Raw genomic sequence first — 26,967 nt, 5'->3', positions numbered from 1 at the left:
TTTTCCATGCTGTGCGTGGCAGTAACGAATACAGTGTCGTATCCATTTGGAGATAGTCTGCTTTGAGATAATCTTGCTTGCCCTGTGATCCTGCAGCATATGCTACAAACAGTTGCTCAGTTTTCCTGAAAGCTTTTGTTTTGTTCAAGTAGAAGCATAGCTGCCTGTGTATGTCCAAAGAGTGCAGAAGTTTCTCCCCTTTATTCTGGGGGTTTGGATAAAAAGTTGGCAAATGGATGGTTTGGTTAAGAGCCACACTAGATACAACCGTTGGCATAAAGGTAGGGTTTGTCCTTAAAGAAACCCTGTCTTGATGAAAAATTATAAAAGGTTCCACTGCCATTAATGCCTGCAGCTCTGAGACTCTTTGTGCTGAAGTTACTGCCAGGAGCAGAGCTGTTTTCCATGATAAAAATTTTAGATCGGCTGTATTGGCTGGCTCAAAAGGTGGCAGGGTCAGTTTTTCCAAAATGAAAGTGAGGTTCCAAGTTGGTGCTCTCCGGGGCGGTCTTATGTTTTTAGCCCCTCTGAGGTACTGCTTTAGCAAGGGATGAGAGAATAAAGGAGGATCCGTGTTGTAATGTGCTGAAATGGCAGAGGCATGGATCTTAATTGATGAGAAGGATAGGCCTTTGTCCAGCATCTCAGTTAAGTATTGTAAAATCTGAGGAATGTTTGGGACAAGAGGGTCAAGGCTTTGAGCCTGGTTCCAGGCGCAGAATCTTTTCCATTTTTCTGAGTAAGCTTTCCTGGTGCTAGGCCTCCTGGCCTCCAAAATGACATCCATAACAGCTTTAGAGAGAGGTGTTGCCTGTTTGACTAATGAATCTGCCATGCAGCCAGGTTTAGGGTTTTGAGCTGACTGTGCAGGATCTGATTGTTTTGTTGAGTCAGAAGGTGTGGAATTTGAGACAAAATCCATGGCGGGCCTTGAGTTAAGTTCTTTAAGACTGGGTACCAGTGCTGGCGTGGCCAGTCTGGAGCAATCAGAATCATCTGTGGTTTTTCTTGTCTGGCTTTTAGGAGTACCTTTGAAAGGAGAGGCAGTGGTGGGAAGGCATAAACTTTTAGGTTTTTCCAGCTGAACGAGAGAGCATCCACTTTCCATGCTTGTGTGTGATAAGACCTTGTGCAGAATTTTTGTAGTTGTCAATTCAGTGGGGAGGCAAAAAGATCTATGTCTGGGCATCCCCATTTTTGCATTACCATGCTGAAGATTTGTGGATTCAATTTCCATTTGTGAGGGTCCATGATATTTCTGCTTAGATCGTCTGCCAGAGTATTTTTCTTTCCTGGCAGGAATTGTGCTTGCAGATGAACTTGATACGTTAGAGCTGTGTTCCACACGGTCATGGCTTGCCTGCATAGAGGATAAGAATGAGTGCCCCCTTCCTTGTTTATGTACCGCATTACTGTGGCGTTGTCTGTCTTTAATAATAATTGTCTTGGATGCAGAAGTCCTTGAAAGTTGTTAGGGCATTTTGAACAGCCAACATCTCTTTTTGATTGATGTGAAGATGCATTTGGTCTGTGGTCCACTTTCCCTGAATGCATTTTCCTGCCATGTGTGCTCCCCAGGCATAATCCGAAGCATCAGTTGTTACAGTCTGCCTGGCTGTGGGTAGAGTAAAAGGCTGACCCCTTGTTTAGGTGACATGCCTGTGCCCACCATCGAAACTCCTGTTGTAGGCAGGGAATCATTGGTATTACTGCTTCTCAACTGTGAGAGTGTTGAATCCAAACACTTTTTAGGTACCATTGTAATTTCCTCATATGCAGTCTGGCATATGGTATTAGTAGTATGCAGGATGTCATGAATCCCAGGGCCTGCAGAATTTTTCTTGCAGGGAGATGGGACTTTTTTGCCAGTAATTGAAAATATTGAGTTAGCTGAACTTGTTTGTCTGGAGTAAAATAAGCCATCTGGCCCGTTGTATTTAAGCTGGCACCCAGGAATATAATCTGTTGTGAGGGCACTAGTTTTGACTTCTTTTCATTTACTGTGTACCCTAGAGAAATTAGCAACTTTTTAACAAACGCCAGATGATTTAGAAGAATGTCCTTCTTCTCTGCTTGAATGAGGCAGTCGTCCAGGTATGGATATATTTGAATTTTTTGTCTGCAAAATGCAATTACTGGTGCCAGGCACTTTGTAAAGACCCTGGGCACAGTAGATAAGCCAAAGGGCCGTGCAGAGAATTGGTAGTGCATTGTACCAGCTTTGAATCTGAGGCATCTTCTGCAATTTTGTCTGAAAGGGGCATGCAGGTATGCCTCTTTGAGGTCCAGAGTAACAAGCCAAGCCTTCTTGCCCAGCATGGGAAGAAGCTGCTGTAGTGTCAACATTTTGAATTTCGAAATATCCAGGTAAGTATTTAGAGTTGAAAGGTCTAGTATGGGTCTCCAGGCCTTGCCCTTTCTGGGGACCAGGAAGAGTCTTGAGTAAAATCATTGTCCTTGTTCCTGTTGTGGTACTTTTTGAATAGCTCTCATGTCCATGAGGGCTGAAATTTGTTTTTGTGCTTCTGCCCATTGATTTTGTGGCAGGTCTGGCATTCCTTTTAGCCTTGGTAAAGTGTGGAAGTGTAACCTGTAACCTTAAGACACAATATTCAGAACCCATTTGTCTTGGGTGACTGTTTGCCAGTTTTGAGAAAAAAGTGCTAGTTTTCCCCCTAAGGGGGCTGCCAAAAGGGAAGTGCTTGGCGTACGAAGGGAGAAGTCATTGGGACTGTTTCCTGTAAGGTTGAGACTTGTCCTCACCTCCTTTTGGGGTTGACGTGCCTGCCCCACTGTCGTTGTCTGTTAGAGCCTTGGGGTTGAGATCTGCCTCTTGGGCGTCTGTATCTGCCTCTCTGTGGCCTGTCTGACACTGGAAAGGACCAATTCTTTGTTGGCCAATTTCTGCTAAATCGAGGTGGCTGTACCTGTAAGAAATCTTTGCATAGATTTAGCTTTATCCTCCAGTTTCTTTAACACCTCTTCTGCCTTAACACCAAACAAGGTATCATGCTGTAAAGGAGCATCCAATAATTTTGCCTTAACATGATCAGGTAAACTCTGTTCTTTTAACCAAGCATGTCTTCGAATCACAGAACCTGTAACTGCGGCTCTACAAGAGGCCTCTAAAGAGTCAAAACCACATTGCAGAGTAAGTTTTCCCACCTGTTCAACTGCATGCAATAAATCCTGCATTTTTTTTACAGTCAGGAGCTTCTGAGCTTGCAAGCATTTTCTGTTTTAACTGAGCCATTAAATATTGTTGGTACTTAAGCATGTGAAACTGGCAATTTAAAGCCCTTACTGCTAAAGTTGCAGAAGTGTAAACTTTCTTCCCCCATCTATCCAATGCTCTAGAATCTCTGTCAGAGGGTACTGGATCTTTTGCAATGGAAGCCTTAACCCCTTTTGGACCCTGGGAAATAGTTTCTGGATCAGCAGAAGAGTTTTTATAAAGAAACATGTGAGAGTCAGGGACTCTATAATACCTATCTGGCTTGGCAGGTGCAGGGGGCAAAGAATCAGGAAATAAGCTGGATTCAGAGAACACATCATCCACAATATCTAGCACAGGTGGAATAGCCAGGGGCCTGTGCTGAGGCAATAAAAGGAAACTCCTGAGCCTTTTCTTGGATTCTAAATAATCCTGACTTTCCCAATGGAAATGCTCCCTCATGGGATGTAAAGTTTCCCCAAAAGAATAATCCTCAGGAGGAGAGGCTGAAGGGATAGATTCTTCAGCATCGGAGTCCTCATAGGGGGGTAGAGAGTATCCCTGGTCTGAAGAGGAATCAGAGGAAATGGAAACCTGATCAGAGGAATCAAAGTCTGTATCCTGCCTAGGCCTTTTCTCAGGAGGGGGATGGGAACCCCTGATTAGAGTAATGAGGTCTTTGGCCATTTTAAGCATCCGTTTCTTAGGCATGGGAGGACTGTCCAGGAGAATGCTGTATTTGCTTCTTTGTCTTTAATGGCATTTTTGTCTTGGCTGTTGCTTTAGTGGTAAGTTGTGAAGGTCTGAAAACACCCTCAAAAGCCGATGCCTGCTCAGCGGCTCCAGACCCATCTGAGGGATTAGTTTCCATAGGCCCAATACCTTGAGTTTTCACAGGCCTAGTTGTCTCCACGTGGGAGTCGGAGGCGACCTGTGGCTCTGAGGTAGCGGGTGTCAGGGGCTGCGAAAGCACCTCACTGAGAACCGGCGACTGGCCTAGAAGAGGTTTTGTCGTTGGTTTTGGACCTCAGATGCCAGTCTTTATCCTTGTCTTTGTGTTTTTTCTGAATTGCGGTCGTCGGTTGATCCGACGGCATAGTATAATTGAACCTTTGACCAAAGTAGTGCAAAGCAAAATCAAAACGTTGTTTTATAGTGCGTTTGTTAAATCTAGCACAAAACCGACAACTAGTGACATTGTGATCAGGGCCTAGGCATGGGATACAGTAAGAGTGGAAGTCCTTATGAGGTATTTGCTTCCCACAAGAAATACAATTATTAACTTTTTCTGACATCGGTCTGGGGCAAGAGAAAAAAAGTTTCCCCAATGGGGTACTTAGCTTTATTGAAGACTTTGGATCTGAAATTCGACTTCAAAAATCTCAGGAGTCGGCCGACCGGCACTTGCGAAGTGCTTCTGCTTCAGGCACAGCACGGCAAGAAAGACTGGAGAAAATGGCGTTGCATGCATCTCATATACCCTGGCGTACTGACGTCAGGGAAGAAGTGACACCAACCGACGCCGAACCAAGACTTTGGAACTCTGGCCAACTGCGGGACCGCCTGACGGCAGGATAACCCAAGTGTAATGACTGCAGCAGTGTAACACTTTGAACATCTTCATCATTCTGTCCACATCAGCCTCGGTCAGACCTCTGGAAGAACGAGTGGAAGTTAGCAACGGGGACCTAGAGGGCTGGCAGGATTCCAGGAACGGTGAGGGTACTTTGGAGTGTACCGGGTCTACTGAGGGAGAACACAGGTAAAGGCTTCAGATCTCAAGCGCTAGGATCCCAGGAGAGCTTTGTCGGTTCTGACGCCGGCTGAGCAGCAGCAGTCTTCAGATCCAAATTACGCTTCTTCCATGGTGGCTTCATGGTAGGATCAGACAAAGGAGTCGATGATCTGAAGGCCAAGAAGACTTGGAAGAAGGCTCCTTTGACTTGGGTTTGAACCCAGCAATAGCCTCTGAAAAGGCTAAGGGTAGTAATCCTTACAAAATTAAAGTACAGTTGTGTAAAATCTTACCATAATGGTAGAGGTCCTTCCCTTCACTATTCTTTACATTTGGGATGCCCTGCCTAGGGCAGCCCGACGTCCGGTCAGTATACTAAAGCCTTAGATTGCTTTAAGGTATGCAGTACGTCAGAAGTATGCTCCTTGCGTAGCGCTGGGCATAAAGGTGACGTCCGGACATGCCATCCTCATAACTGAAAGCCCCACTAGGAATGCCAGTCCAAGGAAAACCAAAAGTACATCCAATAGAGAAATGGAGCAGGGGGGGGGGGGTGACTACTGCAACAGTGAAGGGAATAACATCTACTGTTATGGTAAGATTTTACACAACTGTACTATGTCCTTCCATGTCACTGTTGCAGTATTCTTTATACTTGGGGAAACTGTCGAAGCTCAGGATGAAACTTGGGAAGAGGCAGGACCAACAGAGCTCTCTAGGAAGCCATGAAAGATGGCCCTATCAAAACCAGCTCTAGCTCTGGAGATTCTATCCAACTTGTAGTGCTTGATAAAAAGTATGCACCGTAGTCCAGGTAGCTGCCTCAAGAATAGAGTTAGTATCCAAACCCTTGCAAAAAAAACACATGAAGAAGCTACAGCTCTAGTAGAATGAGCCATAACAGAAGAAGGAAGGCTCCTACCATGAAAAGAATGACAAAAGGAAATAGCTTTACAGAGCCAAGAAGAAACAGTTTGCTTGGATACAGCTAATCCTAGAGACCTAGGATGAAAGGCAACAAAAAGCTTATCAGATTTCCTATTAGTCTTATCCAAATAAGAAAAAGTAGGCAAATGAATACAGACTGATTAAGGGACTACTCATTAAACACCTTGGGCATAAAAGGAGGATTAGTACACAAGGACAATCTGTCCTTATGAAACACCAAAAAAGGAGGACAAGCCATAAGGCCTTGAAGCTCAGACACCTGTCTGGCATAAGTAAGGACCAACAAAAGTAAAGTCTTCAAAAGTAATGCTGCAAGGAAGCTGAAGCAGCATGCTCAAAAGGAGCCCAGAGTCAATTTCTCCAAAACAAAATTAAGATCCCACAGTGAAGGAACAGGCTTCCTGAGAGGCCTAATATGAAGGACACTTTTAAGGAATTATTCAGCTTCAAATCTAGAAGCTACAGGAGGAGATAAAGGCAGACAAGCAGAGACAGCTGATAAGTGGGCCTTAACAGAAGAATAAGCCAATCCAGCATTGAGCAATTCACACACATAAGAAAGAACCAAAGAAGCATCCACAGAAAGTGAATCCAGCTTACAAGAAAGACACCAAATGGAAAATCTTTTCCATTTGAATTAGTAGCATTTCCTAGAACTGGGTTTCCTGGCCTCCTGCAGAACCCTAAGCGTATCCTCAAAAAAAAAAACAAAAAAAAAAACCCTTACAATTCACACACATAAGAAAGAACCAAAGAAGCATCCACAGAAAGTGAATCCAGCTTACAAGAAAGACACCAAATGGAAAATCTTTTCCATTTGAATTAGTAGTATTTCCTATTACTGGGTTTCCTGGCCTCCTGCAGAACCCTAAGCGTATCCTCAAAAAAAAAAAAAAAAAAAAAAAAAAAAAAAAAAAAAAAAAACAGGGGAGTCTATGTGGAATCAAAATCCTATCGCCTACAATGTCAGTTGAACAGTGGACAGGTGGGGGCGGATGAGAGATCCCTTGTCTTGTGTGAGTAGGTCCACACGGTCAGATAACCTGTGATGACTGCCCTTGGCTAAATGCAGAAAAAGAGGGAATCAATGCTCTCTCGGCCAAAAAGGGAGTTATCAACAAGATTTTGGGAGCGTCCTGCTGAATTTTAAACAGAACTTTTGGAATGAAGGGAAGGGTGGGGAGGGAATGCATAAAGAAACAGCCTCTTCCAAGAAAAAGAGAGGGTATCGACTATCCACACCAGAGGACCCAGGACTCTGGCACAAAATAGAGGAAGTGGTTTGTTCAGAGAGGAGGCAAGCAGATCTACTTGATGAGTACACCCCACTGGTGGACAATACCCCGAAACACATTCCTGTGAAGCATCCATTCGTGGGACTGAGTTAAGGACCTGAGCAGAGTGTCTGCCACAAAATTTTGACCTGAGGCAAAGTAAACTGCCTGGAGAGTCAGCTGATACTGGACAGCAAGATCCCATAACAGGAATGTCACCCAGAAAAGAAGATAAGATCTTGTTCCCCCCATTTGTTTACATACCACATCGCTGAGGTATTGCCTGTAAAATCCTTGAGAGGTCCCAGGGAGAAAAGGATGAAAAGACTGAACAGCCAGCAAAACTCTCTGGCAATGACCTGCGCCTTCTGTTAAAGAGGAGACCAGACCCCCTGCACCTTTAGGGAGTCAAAAGATGCTCCCTATCCCAAATCTGACACGTCTGTGAACAGCTCCTGACAGAAGAGGGGGATGAAAAGGGAGCCCTGGATTTAGAGACAACTGCTGGATCCACCACTGAAGTTCTTTCCTGAGAAGACAGAAGAGGAACGATAAATTCTAGAGGGTGTGTATACTTAAGTTTGAAGCCAAACTGACTTCAAGAACTACTGAAACTTTCCCGTGTGGAGTCTGGCCAGAGGGTGCATAGGGATGGTGATGCCATGAATCCCAGAGCTATTAAACTCTTTGGCTGTAATGTAGGCAACAGGAAGAAGAATTAAAAAAAAAAAAAAATGAAAGTTAAGGCCTTGGGAGGAGGCAGGGATGCCAGCATAGACACCATCTGACTCCTGCAATACAGGGAAGACTTTTTGAAGTTTGTGAACCCCAGGCTCTGAAGAGAAATAGCAAAATAAAGATTTTGCAGCAGGATCTCTGAGGAGGATGCCTGAAACAGGAGGCTGTCAAAGTAAGGAAATACTTGGATCCCCTGAAGCCTCCAAAAAGCAATCACAGGTGCAAAGCATTTGGCAAATACCCTTGAGGCAGTAGAAAGGCCAAAGGGCAAAGCAGAGAACTGAAAATGCCAGGAAGCAACAGAGAAATGCTAAACTTCCTGAAAAGGGGATGGATCGGAATATGGAGATAAGCATCCTTGAGATCCAGAGACACCATACAAGCCTGAGAAAGCAAAAGAGGGAACAGAGTCTGATGGGACAACATTCAAAAAGTCGGCACCATCAGAAAGGTTTAGATGACAGAAGTCTAGAAGTGATCTCCAAGTGCCCTCTTTTCTGGGTACTAGAAACATCCTGGAGTAAAACCTCCATCCCCTTTGGGACACAGGCACCTCTTGAATAGTACACGGAGTCAGAAGGTCCTGAAGCACCTCTGGGGAAAAAGGGGAGTTGTTCCCAAGGAGGCTGAGGTATGCCCATAAAGGGGGAAGGGATTTCCACACCATGAAATACGCCTGGTGAATAATGGACAGAACCAAGAATCCTGCGTAATCTGGAGCCAAAGGGGGGGGGGGTGAAGAGAAAGAGGAATGAGGCTGGGAAGAATTGGATAGTCAGACATTACCTGGTTTATCTGGATGATTTTGATGGACAGCATTGTGGTGCAGCAGTAGCGTCGCCTCACAGCAAGAGGTTCTCCAGTTTGATTCTCATCTGGAAAGCCTTCTGTGCAGAGTCTGCGTGTCCTCCCTGCATTCATGTGGGTTTCCTCCAGGTGCTCTGGTTTCCTCCCACATACAAAGACATGCATCTGGAGCATTTCTCCCTGGGCTTCACCCGAAAACCGGTTTCATTCCAAGTCAGACTTTCTCAGTAAACAAATGTTAAATAAATAAAAAAAAATCTGGAAAGGAAAGCTTCTGAGTCTCTGAAGTCTAAGTAGACTTAGCAGGAGCAGCCCAATTGCCACCCTTTTTTTCCCTTTGTAGGACAGTGAGATTGCCTATGAACAAAGACTGGCTTATTGGGGTAGTTTCTCTGAAATTTAGGAACAGGAAAGAAACGCATGTTTGAGTTCCTATAAAGCCTTTCCCTTATCCTGAAGGGACTTAAATCAGCAGCAGCTTCCCCAAACAAGTGTTTATTATCAAGAGTAGCATCCATCAACTTAGCCTTGATATCATCAGGCAATGGTTGAAGCCGAAGCCAAAAATAACTCATTAATGACCCAAAAGCAGCACCCTTAGAAGAAGAAGCATCTGCTGCATCTTGATTGAATGACAAACCACCTGAGAGGAAGTCCCTAACATGGAAAGAGCAAAAGTTCTACCCTCAGAGTCTGAAAGATCAGAAATAACCTGACAAGCCTGGAGACAGAACAGCCAACATATACCTGGGCATACGAGTCTGATAATTAGCCCTAAAAGCCAAGGGAGCCGAGGTGTAAACTTACTTACCTAGCCTTTCCATGGTTCTGTTGTCTTTATCAGAAGGCAGTAGCTTGGGCGAAGGGAGCAACTGTCAGGGCTTGTCAGAGACTAGAGACAACTGAGGGGTCAGCAGTAGGACCCTTGTGCAAAAAAAAAAAAAAAAGTTACAATCCCCGGGCACCCTATAAAACCTATTAGGTTTCTTGGGAACAGGAGACTGAGAATCAGGAGCTTTAGAGGCATTGGAAAATGCATCCACCAAAGCAGCCAAAACAGCAGGAGTAGCAGAAGATTTAGGAGATTCCACCTGCAGCAACTCATAATACGTCCTATGGGTCTCAGAGACCTGAGCACAATCCCATTAAAAAAACTCCATCATCCTGGAGATTGTGCCCCCAAAAGAAATCTCTTCAAAGGGAGTATCAGGAATGGTGGATTCCTCTTCTTCTGATCCACAGTCCAAAGAAGAAGGAATCTGAGAAGAGTAAGCATGGGGTTCCTCATCCAAATCAAACTCCCCCTCAAAGGAATCCTGTTTCTTGGGTCTTTTAAGGAGAGTAGAGGACAAAGGGGGAGCAGGAACAGAAACACCCTAAATAAGTGAAGGCCTGCCACTCACTCTATGGATCCTTAAGAACAGGAGAAACATGTTGCGTTTTATAAGACAGACATCCCATTAAAGGGAAAACAAAAAAACTAAAAAGGCTCTGACCCAGCATTCAATAATAGTAGTAGGAACTTCTTCCCCAACTAAAATCTGAGGAACATCCCTAGGTTCTCAGAAATGATCAACCGTGGTTCTCCTGGAACGTCCAAAACGGACATCTGCAAAGCCACTTCGGTCGTGCTTAAAGCCAGATCCCAGCCAGCTTCCAACACGGTCGTGGCAGAGGAATCCAACAACAAAGCCGGGTGAATCTCCAGGTATTCACTCACCTCACGAGAAACGTCTGGAGGAGGCCGGACAGCAGAAGATTCTGTCCTAAGCTTCTTAGCTGCCTTTTTTCTCTGATCGTTGTCCCTCGGGATGGCAAGTTCCCCCCATAGTATCTTTAGCGAGAAGTTTAAGTCACTGATTCTCCAGATGCAGCATCAAGGAAGAAAGCCTACTATGCAGAGTTTTTGGTACAAAAGACTGACAGTTGGAACAGGACATATGGGACGTGTGAGGCACCAAGGCAAAACAAACACGGTTTGTGGTAGTCTTTATGGGGAATGTCTCCCACACTGGCATTTACTCTTCTTGGATGACATGAAACCACACAAGCAACCAGAAAGACAAATAAAATAGAACCCCCAATAGGGCACTTATCTGCACCGGCTTGGAAACCAGCAATGGAACATAGGCGCTCAGATTGACAATCAAGAGTTGACCTTCAGACTGGCAGCAAAGAAGTTCTGAGCATACGTGTGATGTACAGCATACCTTAAAGCCTCCTAAGACTTTAGTATACTGGCTGGACAATGGGCAGCCATAAATAGGGAATCCCAAATGAAAGAGTACTACAACAGTAAAATGGAAGGACATATTTTTTCTGTCCACAATAGCTCGCGGGTTAAAGGCCTTACAGATTTGTACATTCTTCCTGAAGATGGTCTGGGCCCAAACAATATACACACACAAAGTGTGTGCACTGGAAATGGGCAACTTGTGTCAGCATTTCTGGCACTTCTTAAATCCAGGACCTTTTTTAGACATTTTTGCTTGAAAAGTACAGTTTTGTACCTACCATAAATGTAGATGTCCGAACTGGATAGCATCTGCAGTCATAACAAGTGGGTTGTCCTGTCGTCAGGCAGCCCTGCAGTCGGCCGGATTCCAAAGTCCGGGTCCGGCTTCGGCTGATGTCGCACTCCACCCGACATCATCTCTGTTGGTCTTCGGGTATAAAAGCATCAGCCGACGCCATTTTCCTCAGTGTTTCTTGCCCCAGATGCCAGTAGCCCTCTTGCAGGCTAAAATTTGGATAGATGCCAATGTTTCCAAATAGATAGAGGTAAACACAACAATAAGCATGTATGTACATATATACAAACAAATACACCATAAAAGACTCCCCCCCAACAGCTAGCTATTAGGAGGGTAAACACCCTAGGAGTACCACAGAGGGAAGGAGGGAGGGTAATCCTGACTGCAGATGCTATCCAGTTCGGACATCTACATTTATGGTAGGTACAAAACTGTACTATGTCCTTCATGGATGCATCTGCAGTCATAACAAGTGGGTAGAATACCATAGCCAACTAGGGAGGAGGATAAAAGTAGATTATGGTGTGTTTAGGATCCCTTGCAGTACAGCAGTGGCAAACCCTGCTCGGGATCTGGAATATAGAGGCAAATTATAATGCTTGGCAAATGTATGCACGGAGGTCCAAGTAGCCGCCTCAATAATGTCTTTGGTTGCCACTCCTCGTAAGAAGGCTGTGGTAGTGGCTGTTGCCCTTGTAGAATGAGGTCTTATGTTCTGTGGAATTGGTTTTCCATGGAAGGAGTAACAGTATCGTATGCAATTTCCTATCCATTTGGAGATTGTCTGTTTGGAAATAGCTTTTCCTTCCCTTCCTGTTGCATAGGCTACAAAAAGTTGGTCAGTCTTTCTGCTATTTTTGTTCTGTCCAAGTAGTAGCGTAGCTGTCTATGTACATCCAAGGTATGCAGTATTCTTTCCCTCTGTTTTGTGGGTTGGGAAAGAAGGTAGGTAGGTGGATTGCCTGGTTTAAAGACACTCTGGATACCACCTTGGGCATAAATGTAGGATTAGTCCTCATGGACACTCTATCTTGGTGGAAGATTAGGAAGGGTTGCACTGCCATTAAGGCCTGTAGTTCTGAAACCCTCCTTGCTGAAGTAATTGCCAGTAGGAAAGCAGTTTTCCATGACAGGTGTTGTAGGTCTGCTGTTGCTGCTGGTTCAAAGGGTGATAGTGTCAACTTTTCTAGCACAAAGTTTAAATCCCAAGCTGGTAATGGTGGTTTCCTTGGAGGTTTTACATTCTTGATTCCTCTGAGGAACTGCCTGAGCAAAGGGTGCTTGAAAAACAGGTGGATCAAAGCTGTATTCTGCTGAAATAGCTGATGCATGTATCTTGATGGAGGAGTAGGACAGGCCTGAATGAAGAAGTTCGCCAGATACTCCAGAATGTTAGGCATATCTATGTTTGACACATCTTTTCCTCTTTCCGTACTCCAAATGACAAACCTTTTCCATTTTCCAGCATAGTTCCTTCTTGTTGAAGGTCTGCGTGCTTCAAGAATAATGTCTTTAACTCTTTGGGAAAGTTCTGGATTAGCTGCTGCTATGTGATGTTCCATGCAGTCAGTTGCAGCGTTTTAGGTTTGGATGTATGATGCTGTAGTTGTTCTGAGTTAACATCAAAGGCATCAGGGTATTGGCCACATATTGTTCGAGACATGCTCTTCAGTAGTGGGTACCAGTGTTGTCTTGGCCAGTTTGGAGCTATCAGGATTATCCTTGGACGTTCTTCCTTGATTTTTAGTAGTACCTTGTGTATCAAAGGAAGAGGTGGGAATGCATATGCTGTTAGGCCTTTCCAGTTGAAGGAGAGTGAGTCCACTTTCCATGCTAGTGGGTGGAATGTCCTTGTGCAGAATTTTTGAGCTGGTGATTGAGAGGTGATGCGAATAGGTCTATCTGTGGCATTCCCCATTTCTTTGAGATGGTCTTGAAGATGTCCGGGTGCAGCTTCCATTCGTGGGCATCCAGTGGTTCTGCTTAATATGTCTGCTAGAGTATTGTCTTTCCCGGTACAAATATTGCCTGTAACTGAATGTTGTAGCTGAGTGCCAGGGTCCACAGCTCCAAGGTCATTCTGCATAGGGGTATGAATGAGTGCCTCCCTGTTTGTTGATGTACCACATGACTGTGGTGTTGTCTGTCCTTATCATCAACTGGCCCTCTTTGAGAAATGGTTTGAACTTTTGGATTGCCAGTTTTACTGCCAGCATTTCTTTTAGATTGATGTGCAGGTGAAGTTGATCCTGTGTCCACAATCCTTGCACGCATTTGTCCAGCATGTGGGCCCCCATCCTAGGTCTGAAGCGTCTGTTGTGATGGTCTGGCTTGGTTGACATCTGCGAAAGGGTAGGCCTGGGTTTGACTGGCATGCCTGAGCCCACCATAGGAACTCCTGTTTTAAGCATGGAATTAGTGGGATTTCTGTTTCTAGACTGTGTCTGTGTTGGGACCATAAATTCTTTAGGTACCACTGTAGTTTCCTCATATGTAGTCTGGCAAATGGGACCAAGATTATGCATGATGCCATGAAGCCCAAGGCCTGCAGAACTTTTCTTGCTGTTAACTTGTTCAGTTTTGTTAATGCCAAGAAGTAAAGAGGAAGTTCTTTTGTTTTTCTGTAGTCAGGAATGCCATTTGTTGTACTGTGTCCAATTCAGCCCAAGAATGTCCTTGTTTGGGATGGTATCAGCCTTGACTTTTGTAAATTGACTGTGTATCCCAGTCCTTGTAGCAAGTAAATGACCCTTTGTAAATCTGTTGTCAGCTTGCTTTTGTTGTCCCCTTGTAGCAGGCAGTCGTCCAGGTATGGGTAAATTTGAATCCCTGTAGTCTGCAATGGGCGATTACTGATGCCAGGCATTTTGTGAATACTCTGGGCGCAGTAGATAAGCCAAAGGGCAATGCTGAGAATTGATAGTGCTCTGACCCTGCAAGAAATCTGAGGTATCTTCTGCAGATTGGTCGAATGGGGACGTGCAGGTATGCCTCCTTGAGATCTAGAGTTACCAGCCAAGACTCCTTGCCCAGCATGGGAAGAAGTTGCTGTAGGGTCAGCATTTTGAATTTTGGGACAATGATGTATGTATTTAAGGTGGACAGGTCGAGAATTGGTCTCCAACTTTTTCCTTTCTTGGAACTAGGAATAGTCTGGAATAGAACCCCTTTCCTTGTTCTGCTGTTGGCACTCTTTCCACAGCTCTCATGTTTGCTAACTCCATTATCTGGCGTAGAGCCTCTGTTTTTGATTTGGAGGTAGATTTGGCATTCCTCTTTTGACTGGTAAAGTGTGGAAGTGAAACCGGTAACCTTGATCTATGGTTTGTAAAATCCACTTGTCTTTTGTTATGTAGTGCCAGTTCTTTGAAAATAAGGTTAACTTTCCGCCTAGAGGAGCTGCTATTTGTTCCCTGGTAGGCGGATTTAGGATTAAGTCACTGTGGTTGTGCTGATGTAGTGGCAGTGGCTGTGTCTGTGCCTCTGTTGTTACCTTGCCACTGTCGTCCTCTGTAGGCACCTCCTCTGGATTGGTTTCTGCCTCTGGAACGTCTATTCCTGCCCCTTTGAAATTTTGTGGAGTCAGGAAAGGACCAATTTTTGGCAGGCCAGTTCCTGCTAAACCTTGGGGTTGAACCTGCAAGAAATCTTTAACAGTTTGAACAGATTTTGCCTTTTCTTCCATTTTCTTCATAACCTGCTGGGCAGGTGTACCAAACAAACTTGTCTTGTCCATAGGAGCATCTAGCAACTTAGCTTTAACATGATCCGGTAAAGCTTGTTCCTTTAGCCATGCATGCCTTCTTATCACTGTGCCTGTCATGGCTGATCTAAATGAAGCCTCCAGTGCATCATAGCCACATTTTAAGGAATGGTTGCTAACCTGTTGTATGTTATTTACCATCTCTAATACATATTTCTTATCAAGAGATTCATCAGTGGTTAGTTTTTAGTTAACTGATCAAGCATAAACTCTTGGTATTGTATCATGTGAAACTGACAGTTTAAAGCTCTAGCTGAGAGAGTAGCTGAAGTGTAGACCTTTTACCCCATCTGTCTAATGACCTTGCTTCCCTTTCAGAAGGAATAGGGTTTTAGCTGTGGTCGCGGCTACTGCCTTGGGACCCTGGGATATAGTTTCTGGGTCTGCAAGTGGGGCCTTGTAAAGGTGGTGATGAGTATCTGGCACCCTGTAAAATCTGTCTGGTTTGGCAGGGGCTGGGGGTAAAGAATCTGGAGCGGAGCAAACATCATTGAAAGCATCATCCACCACAGAGAGAACAGGAGGTATAGCTAAGGGCCTGTGCTGTGGGAGGTGCAGAAAGGTCCTAAGTCTTTTCTGGAGTCTGAAAAATCCTGTTGCTGCCATTGGAACTGTTCTCGCATGGCATGCAAGGTTTCCCCAAAGGAGAATTCTTCTGGTGGGGAAGCAGCTGGAATGGATTCTTCAGCATCAGAATCTTCAAAATTGGAGAAGGGAGCCTCTGGCTGGTCAGTTATGTCTGATTCATCAGCAGAATCATCAGAAGAGACTGGCTCAGGGGCTCTGCCCTAGGTCTCTTCTCTGGGGCTGAGAGGCCCTGTCTGGGTGAGATTGAGATCCTCTAATTAAAGAAATTAAATCTTCTGCCAAAGAAAGCATTTGAGAACTAGAAGAGGGCCTGGATGTGGGGGGGTTAACAGGCACTGTTTTAGTAGTCTTGGCTGCTTTAGCCCTGGCGAAGGCCTTAATGGACATGGCTGCTGTAGGCCTAGCAGCACCACGTGCTGGGGTAGAGACATCCAAGGGGATGGTGTCTGATAAGTCAACCACCGTAGTGGGTAAAATTTCTGAGGTCGATTCAAGAGTTGTAGCAGGGGCCTCAGTTGTAAGAATAGGTTCAGCTATACTTTGATCAGTTTTCTCGGTTTCGGCCGAAACCGAGAAACTCGCGGTTTGCTTTACCGTGGTTTCGGCCGAAACCGCGGACCGCGAGTGTCGGTCTTTATCTTTGCGTTTTTTGGTAGATTGGGTAGTCGGAGGATCCGACGGCATAATGTACGCAAAATCAGAACCGAAAAACTGCTCTGCAAACTCCGACCGACGCCTAAGCGTTCGTCGGTTGAAAGAGGCACAGGCCGAACAGGCTGCTACGTCGTGGGCTGGGCCTAAACAAGGCAGACAGTAAGAGTGGAAATCTTTATGAGGTATTTGTTTCCCACAGGTTAAACAATTGTTAACTTTTTCTGACATCGGCTGAGGCAAGAAAGAGTCCCCAACGGGGTACTTAGCTTTAGAAGTCTTCGAAGTAGTATTCGGTAGAAGTAATCTCTGGATCCGACCGACCGGCACTTGCGAACAGCTTCTGCTTCGGGCGCCACGCGGCAAGAAAGACTGAGGAAAATGGCGTCGGCTGATGCTTTTATACCCGAAGACCAACAGAGATGACGTCGGGTGGAGTGCGACATCAGCCGAAGCCGGACCCGGACTTTGGAATCCGGCCGACTGCAGGGCTGCCTGACGACAGGACAACCCACTTGTTATGACTGCAGATGCATCCATGAAGGACATCACAGAAAAACTTGAGAAAAAGGAAAAAAAAAAAAAGGTGAAAATGACCACCAGCGACGGTAAGAAGAAATATAATAAAAAAGTGTAACAGTTAAAAAGGGGAAAATACCAATTATTGTAATAAAGATATGCTAGAATAGTATAAAAAGGGAGGATTTAGTAATAGAAGTTTAAAGCTTTATTTTAACTGGAAAAAAAGAAACTTATATCTCAACTGAAAATGCATGAGAGCTCAAGGTGACCACATCTAAACGCGAAAGCGGCACACGAGATATGAGGTATATTACGGGTTGGTGCATTATGGGTAAGGGAGTAGCTTGACAGTTCTTGGGTGCCCACGAGCTATAGTAACAGCCGAGTCAGATCCGAGGATTGGATCCAAACCTAACAATTGCAGAATGAATGAAAATGGACAATATCAGATTGCTTTAAATGACCAGTCATAACATACCCAATAAACTATGGTTTAATTGGTTGTGCAATTTAAATGTTTACATATTGGAATGTTTTTATTTGATTGAGTCATTCGTTTATTTATACTTTACTGCTCGCTCACACACACATCTATACATATAAACACACACACACACACACACACACACACACACACACACACACACACACACACACACACACACACGAATCCAAAAAACATTCAAGGACTACAACACAAGTCTTAAAGAGAATGGCTGGTAAGCTCAGCTGCATACTCTTTAGGAAATGACTGAAGAATATGTTTTAAACCACTTTTCAGTATAAGAACTGTACAACAGCAAGCCAACTTGGAGAAGGAGGGTGTGCAGTTCAGAAAGTAATGACAGTTTTTTTTTTTTTTCATAGTAGATGCATGGCTTTTTTTTTTTATGGTAGATGCATGGCTTTCTTTGCTGACAGTGAAAAAGCTTTGCAATGCTTTAGCTCTGTTCACTATGTAAATCTCTTCTGCTGATCCTGACAAAAGCTATGAAGCTCTGCAGGATTACTGTTGAAGGTAAGTAGCAATACACAAGAGAATGGACAGTATTAGGGAACAAATACTCAACTGATTAGAAAAAAAAGAAATGGTCTCACAGTTGCATGGAAGTCCCACATTTTCTAGCTTCAAACAAACTGGAAAGAATTTGTGCATTTTAAAGCCAGAAATTAACAGAAATATTTTAACTTTAAAAAATAATCAAAACTCAATCTGTACCTTGATGTCACCTAATTTCTTCAGCTAAAAAGAAAAAAAAAAAAAAAAAGACAACTGCTTATGTGCGTTTGGTAACGTGTTGAAGTTTGACAATAAACTGCCATTACTACCCAGGGTGTGTGTTCACAAAACTGTGGGGGAGTAAGACGACTTCTTTAAATGCACATATAGGGTTCAGATTTACATATGACTTAAACACTTCACAAATCACTCTGACCATCCATTTAAGCAGCAAATCAGACAATCTCCTTGACTTTTTTGTTCAGTCGTACTTAACTGCACTTTCCAGATATGAAATGATCCTCCCAGAATGTTTACATTCTTAAGTTTTTCTCAGTGCCAAAACCAGCAGTAGCTTTTCCCAGACACAATGAGAATAAATGTCTGTTCCACAGTCTGAGGCTCCACTACCTCAACAGTCTGAATGCACTTACAGAGACAAACTTAATGACAAGGACAGCTGTAATAAGAAGTCAAAATCATTTCACACTTCTGATGCTTTATGTCTGTAGCCAAAATAAAGTCTTTGTTGACTGAGTAAAGTTAACAACTATGTTCAACATGGATAATCAGTTGACCTTCAGTATCAATGTCTGACTAGGCACTGTGAAATTAGGTGGTGTTGCAGCAAAATTTACTAGCAAATGTGCATCTACTGCAGACTAAATTAGTTTTTGAACCATTTCAGACAAACTTGACACCAGTACATAAAAGGTACATTTTCATAAAAAAAGAATATTTGGACAGGCAAAATGTGTTAGAACACTGGCAGAGTTTTTAGTACTCCGAGATATGCCAGCATGTATACAACTCATGTAGATGCCTTCATTCCTTGCAGCCTTCTAATGGAATTATGCTGACCAAGCGTTGTCTGCAAGAAAAAACTTTACCATCTATTACTTATCAAAGAAAAATATAAAAACGCAAATATAACAATAGTACTCTAGAAGTTTATTTTAATACACTATGTTTACAAACCTCCTAATTAATATTATGTACAGTGCCTATGGACAAATCTAGGAAAAACATGAAAAGAAAATAATCCGGTTGTTAATGAAATACCCACCATAAAGAGAAATTCTGGAAATACTAGCACCAACAGACAATGAAATTGTCTATGTTTGTTCACATACAAACACACATGCATGAATAATGTATGAATTTTCATAGATAATATTATCACTTTGCCATCACAAAAAGACAGCATATCAGTTTTTAATACTCTGACCTTATTAATGGATTACAGAGCAGTAACACAATGCCTTAGTAAGAAACCACACTTTACTACCCATACCTTGTTTCTCCCCTGCCTATGGTGTGGCCCATTTGTGCCCACATCCTATTACCCTGGTGGGATGCCAGCTGGGTATTAAAAGGACCATTATCACTATAGGTCAGGGATCTGCTCCCTAATCCTTTCCTCCCTTGGTGACTTTACCTGCTCACCACCAAGAAGGGGCCTACCAAACTGGCTCAATGGCAAGTGTAAATTTTTAAGCATGTGACAAACGTGGTTATAGGAGTTGCTGTCTAATAAAATGAATACTCTGCAGGAACAAGACACCTCCATCCCCCCAGGAAGTGCATAATAGCACCGAGCACTCACTCCCAACCTTTTCTGGTTGACACCTCCGTTGTCCAGGTCAATCAATACCGGGTCAACTGACATCATGAAATGGCCTAGTGAGCACCCACACGTGGCAGCAGATTTAATTTTTAGTCATCTTAAGAAATACTCAGCAATAAGAATAAAGATATAAATACATTTCTATAAAGAATACACTTCTGTCTTTTCAAATCTTAACTTCCTACTTTCAATTTCTGTAGGACACACACCTGAAACACTAAGTCATTACATACAACTCAGCTTTTTTGGGGCGAACTTCACAAGTAAAAAAAACACACCACAAAAGTGCAGTTATTTCACTATAATGCACATTCGACTTTTGCTTTACTGCTTACACTACCCCATCACAGTCATATAATTTTGTCATAAAATGCTCTAAATCCTCAAAAGCAGACTATTTTGTACAATATAACAAAGTGGTAGAGAATTTAGCATTGCTGCTTGACATTGCTCGAGTCTCCAAGTTTGGTTCCAAGTTAGGGTGCCTTCTGAGCACAATATGCATGGATTTTTGCCAGGTGCTCCAATTTCTTCCCATGTTCTAAAGACATGCCATAGCTGAACTGGTTATCACCTAAAACTATCCACAGCTGCATGTAACAGTGTGGGTGCAGCCTATGATGGCTTGTTGCCCGCTCTTTATGATGACATTCTTGCTCCTGTTGTGTGCCTGGATAGGTTCTGCCACCTTGTAATGGACAAAGCAGGTAATGAATGCAGTTTAAAGTATAGGAACTACAAAAAATAAAAAAGCAGGACGGTATCAAACAATAAAACCAAAACACCCATAGTGTAAAATCTGTTGCAATAAACTCTTGGATTTTTAGTACAATAAGAAAATGAACACAGTTACCAAAAGGAAGCATCATAAAAACGTTCGGTAAGAAAGCACATTTGTATGTCTGATCATGCCAACCTACTTGGTACAATGCAGAGCAACATAATTATGAAAAAAGAAAGAACTTCACTATTATGAAAAGTGCCTTGCACAATGTTTATCAAACACACCGTAATGTCTGAAAAATAGACATTTCTCATATTTAAAATAAAGACTCTGAAATGTGGGAGGTCTTCTGAAACTTTTCACAAGGTACAGAAATAGCCAGAAAGGTTACAGAGGCAAAGAAACCCAACATTATGGACATTAAGTCCTTAAAGGCATTTGGGATAACAACAGGAAAATATGGAAGTCACTTTCTCTAAGAAACACAGAACTAATGTGTGGAATTCATTTGCTATATAAACAATTTTCCTTTCTTTACCCTTTCTTTTCCCAGCAGGATATATTATGCTGATGTCTGAGCAGTTTACACCACAGTTTCACTTTCTGCACTTGGAGAACTAGATTCATTTTCATATCCAGATGGTCCATAAAACAGATTACAGCAATCAATAAATTATGAAAACCTATAAACCACAGTATATTCCCATTTAAATGTTATATTCCACCAGTGGGTTAACAATCAATCATTTATTCTTCATCTACATATCTGAAAAGTATCCCAACAAAAAATATATACACGAGAACATAAAATAACTATAAATAAATTTATTAGCATTTTCAGCTTCTTCCATTTAGAACTGCAGGTTTTTATTTAATGCCACTTTAACACCACATGCAATATGAAAAACAACTAATCTACATTATATTAAAATAATATGTATACAGTTCAAAAATAATAAAACACAATAAATGCATGTGCATATATACATAGCTAGGGGCACTGAACACTGAGTGAAAAAAATCTAATATATCTTAGTACTGTAGCCAAGTTCCTGAGCTGTGATCACAAAAAAATACACAGAAGACTTTGACCCGGTTTGAGGAGGATTTAGGATGAATTGCATTTGTTGCTCTGTTTATAACTGCCTAGCTTCGTCCCAGAAAAAGATGATCAATTTGGGGCAATTGCCCTAAAACACTGATGTTTTTTTTTTTAAATCTTGTTACAACAAAAAAGTGATTTATAAGTTGAGTACAACTGCAGTAACACAAGGGTTTTATTAATGGTGTCCATGAATAAAATTAGGAAGTCAAACACCATAAAATATTTTTCTGCGCAATGAAAAAAATACATTTTAGTGGATGAGGAATCATGTCCTCTTAGTAAATGTTTGTAAAGTTTTCGATGATATGCATGCAACAGAATGCAAGTATGTACCCATAATTCTACCCTACCCAAAACAAACCTGCCTATAAATAATCCACTTTGAAGTACATGGCCCAGCATGTATATCACTCATGTAGATGCCTTAATTCCCTTGTGGCCTTCTAAAGTAATCATGCTGACCAAGTGTCTGCATGAAAAAAATATTGTTTGTGTCTTTCGGCTTTTCCCGGTTAGGGGTCGCCACAGCGGAACTCCGGTCTGCTAATGATTGGTAGTGGATTTTTACGTACCGGGTTACCAGCCCTGACGGACAACCTTCAACAAAGGCACGCCCCATTCACGTATGCCTCCGCACAGAAGACGCTCTAGCTGAGAATCGAATGGGACGTCTTGCTATGAGGCGCCAACGCTACCGCAGCACCACCACTGCAGTTCTGCATGAAAAAAATATATATACCTTAAATTAGTTATCAAAGAAAATATATAAAAACACAAATAGAACAGTAGTAGGGTGGAAGTTTCTTTTAATACATTATGGTTACAAGATTATAGTGATGTAGAACAAGTTGATAAAAGTGGTCTACCACCAGGCTAAGAAATATACAGTACCCCGGGAGGTGTTACTGCTCTAATGCCGAGAAGGTTGTGTTCATTAACAGGTTATTCATAAAAATGCCACAAGTAAAATGTCTTGTATGGATACACTATATTGTACTGGGGTCAGCAAGATGTAATGTGTTTATCTTTGGATGCAATATATGTATTATAAAATGCAAGTAAATGTGCCCCTCAGAAATAATAATGTACAATGCCACAGCTATTCAGTACTCACCCCTCGCACAGTCTCACTTTTTTATATATAATTTTACTCAAATAAAAAGCATGAAGATTAAGTGCTGCAAGTATTTCTGTCGGTCTGTGATGTGTTTTAAGTAAAAGTAAACTATGTATGTCAGTATCAGGTCTATCATCAACATACATTTCTCCTTCAGATATAAAGATAGACAACCAACAGAAAAGAAAAAACTTGTACAAAAGGTGGAATGACATTACTTTATCTCCCTCTATTCCAACAGAACAAAATATATGTACAAATTACTAACATTTGAAACTGGATTCAAATTCATACTGTAGGATGGATTCTGACACCCCGACTCAATATTATAAGTGTACCATTTTTAATCACTTACCAGCTCAGAAACTGTTAACTTATAGAAGGGCTAAACCAGTTAAAAAATACTGAAGGATCACAGCATAAAGCCAGAGGCTGCCCATCTTACAGGTGGGTAAACTACTATATAACACAATGAAAATATTTGACATGCCCTAAATTTAATGGCCATATGCATCTGTAAAACGTATACCACAAATCTCATTACCATGTTTTTTTGCTCACAAATCACTGTTCTTACTTTCTGTTCAGATACCTACATTACTGTTCACAAGTGAATGAAAAATTCAAAACTCTTTCATATTGAGTCACTGGAACATTCCTTCTGACTATATAACAGACAACTACACTTCTTCTTTCGGCTTTTCCCGGTTAGGAGTCGTCACAGCGGATCACCTGTCCGCTCATGACTGGCAGTGGAGTTTTACAGTGTCGAGTTGCCAGCCCGGCGCCCAACCTTCCACAGAAGACACACACACACACACACACACACACACACACACACACACACACACACACACACACACGCACTCACGCACTCACACACGCACTCACACCTAGAGCCAATTTAGAGTGTCCCATCCACCTGCAGCATGTCTTTGGGATGTGGGAGGAAACTGGAGCACCCGGAAGAAACTCACGAAACCACAGGGAGGACATGCAGACTCCGCACAGAAGGCACCCCAGCCGAGAATCAAACCAGAGAACCTCTTGCTGTGAGGCGACAATGCTAACCACTGCACCACCGTGGCCGCCTAACAGACAACTTACACTACAGGGTCAAAACAAAATATCACAGATGGTACACCAAAGTAGTACAAGGCTTCTCAATGACACTGATTTTACCGTTAACACAGAACAACTCAAACATAATGAACTTGGATAATATGAAAAAAATTTTTTGAAAAATAATTAAATAAAGAAATTCCAAACTATGACAAATTTGGAAATTATGGGAGGCATGAACTTTAATGTTACACATGTTGATAAAGAAGCTGGATATGCAGAGTGGACTGTACTTTGCAGTTTATAATCAAGAAATGGGCTACAATGATGTATGCCAATACTAGAAACCCAAATCTATTTTTTTTCTATGAAGCATTACAGAGAAATATGAAAACACTTAAGACTGAAGATATTCAAAAAACAGAAAGGTTACAGTATGACAGGTTAAAAGAAGGTCAGTTCAGGTCTATCTGATGCATTTTAAAGTGCTGCACAATGATTATGTGAAGCAGACACATTTATTTTAAGATTTAATAAGAATGGTGTAGTACTGACATATTATAGTATTGGATTAACTGGATACTGACATTACCAAGAGGCAAATGTGTCCTACAAACAACAGGGAGTATAAATGGTTAAAAAACAGTAGAAAACTATTTAGGAAAAAAAGACTGAGGCATCATGGGAGATAAAATTACCATTCTAAAACATAAATTACACTGCAGAAATCGATCATTACTGCTGACGACTCTGGTCAAGAACCGCAGTGTTCATCAGTTTATGAAGTTAATAGGAAAAGAAGCAGAATTTCTGGGACTTAAAAAGAAGCAACAAAAATGTACTTATTTTTCTAATTTGTGTTTGTGTCTGTGAGAAGATGCAGGAATGTGAACATTATATTTCTTTAGGTGTTGATTCGTACACTAATATCAGTTAAGAAAAACTGGAAAATATCCCAAATAGACTGGACATGAAGAAACTACTTATATAACAACTATAATGCCTCAGGAATAAGCGAAGACCCAAATAATATGCCTTAGTTTACTTTCTCCATTACTTCACTATATTAAGTTTTAACTATTTAACTTTTAAATATGCCTGAAAAGCCCAAAACAAAAGAAGGTAACTAACTCAATAGTTTGTGACAGCATTCCCAATAACCCCAACCCATTCTCCCCAAAGTTAAACAGGAGTTAACACTTACTACACCATAATGTAATAAACAAAATCTTTACGCTAAACAACTTGATGTGTGGTTAATTTAATGGCCTTTATTTTAAGCCACAAACACAGGTTTCCAGACAACCAACATTTGTAACCATGTCTGTGATGCATAACTCAAAGATGCTGCATGCTAAACGTGCATTCATTTAAATGGGACTTGTAAGACCAAAACCGTGTATAAGCAGGACAACTACACAAAATGACACTGACAGCACATTACAAAATATGCACAAATGAGCTAAGGAGTAATGACAAAACAAATTTAGCAGCAGCAAGGATAAAGAAAAAATGAAGACTTAAGTTTCAACTCTAACTTTGCATGGAGTACTGTAATACTTTTCTTTGATTTCCTAATTTACCACAGACTGTGGCATCTGAGCCTACAATACTGCAAAATGCAGAAACTTCTGAAGAGCATGTTCCAACCAATCAATCTCAGATCAAGTAAAATGTAAAACCCAAGGGGCAAATTGCTATTAACAGGATTGTAATCATTTAGCTTACTTATAGAATCGGTATAATATACTCTAGTGAGTAAAATGGGAGGGGTGCTCAGTCTTGTTTCCATCGGTTTTCCCCAGGCATCCATCACTTCGTCAATTCAGAACTGTACTCCTTGTTTAAAAGAACACCCCCCACCCACGGCAGGGACAGGAAAGATGCAGCCTTCCATCCAGACATCAGGAAACTTGGCAGCTGAAGAGTACAAGAAATTATGCCTGCAGTCCCCCCACACTCTTATGTTCTCTCTACAAAAACGTAAATGCATGCATGATTACATATGTGGAGACACATTTAAGCCAGAGACATACTGCACGTCTCAGCTTTACATTTGTCATTTATCTCATCACAGCAGAAGGAGAAACTATTCTGTGCTAAGTCACTAAAACTCATGCCCTAGAAGGGTAAATTTGTCCATCAGGTGCAGAACCTTGTTTTTTGCCATCATATCTTACTTATTTTCAACCCAAGGCAGGTAACATAACAAGAGTACAAGTATTTTGTTTTAAATTGGGCAACTGGACTTTACAAGAACAACTTGGCTGAAATACAATTTTCTGACCTTGTACATTCTCATAATTTTCATTGTCTTTTTTCTCCCCAGAAATACAATGTTATCATACAAAAATGTTGAATAATAAAACATGTCCTGCCTTAAGCCTTACTCTTTACTATGTTTATCTAGAACCAAGCACATTGCCAGCAAACAACTTAAAGACCATTCACCAAAAATTGATCAAAAAGTAGCCACCCACTCTGAATACAACATGGAATAACCACTTAAACAGAAATGAAATGTGCAAAATAAAGACGTCACCTCCTCAACATTACATCAAAACCATTAAAAAAAACAAAGTAATGCAATGTTTTCTGCTGGGAAGGAGCAGCAAGCCACCTTTCCCTCAACCCTACCCTTGCTACTCTTCTAGGGCTAACTTTAAAATCACAGAACCACACAGAAAGGTTAACAGTTGGAAAAATGAAAAATCAACTGTTTCACAATTGTTGCAAGTACAGTGCAACAGCGCTATTACATCCAAATAACAGCTTCTATGATGAAAAGAGAAATTGATAAAAGAGTATCTATAATAGCCCTTTCACAAGGAGACCTGTAACTAATCACTCTTATGGCAGTGAATTAAAAATAAAAAAGGAACTATTCAGATCAGAGTCATCTCAAATTGGATGACATCATAAGGCCCTTTCAATTTCCATATTCAACACTTTCATTGTTATTCAGTCTTTTTCATGCAATCCATGCTTTGCTAACAGCTGTCTATCAATGTGCTTGCAAACAGTATATGAACCTATATGCACACATCATAAACTTACATATATTTATAATAAGTTTGTTTACAACTAAATGCAATTTTACTTTGTAAAGAAGCACAAAGAATTTTAATCTACTCCATTTCAACTCAGTGGTGTGCCAATACTCTTGTTGTCACTGCATCAAAGTGATCTGCTCAACACAACATACTTGCACGGAGCTTATTCCTCTGACTGATTAGACAGGTGCTGAAAAAGGGAAAAAAGAAGGTAAAAAGTCTCCTAATGCAGTCTTTTTCCTTGTTTGATCACTGGACACTTTTGATCTAATGCTACCCTAGCTCT

The sequence above is a fragment of the Protopterus annectens genome, chromosome 2.part2 (assembly GCF_019279795.1).
Source record: "Protopterus annectens isolate FY-2018-M chromosome 2.part2, PAN1.0, whole genome shotgun sequence".
In the NCBI taxonomy this organism is placed as follows: Eukaryota; Metazoa; Chordata; order Ceratodontiformes; family Protopteridae; genus Protopterus; species Protopterus annectens.
Note: the sequence above shows the minus strand (reverse complement) of the source record.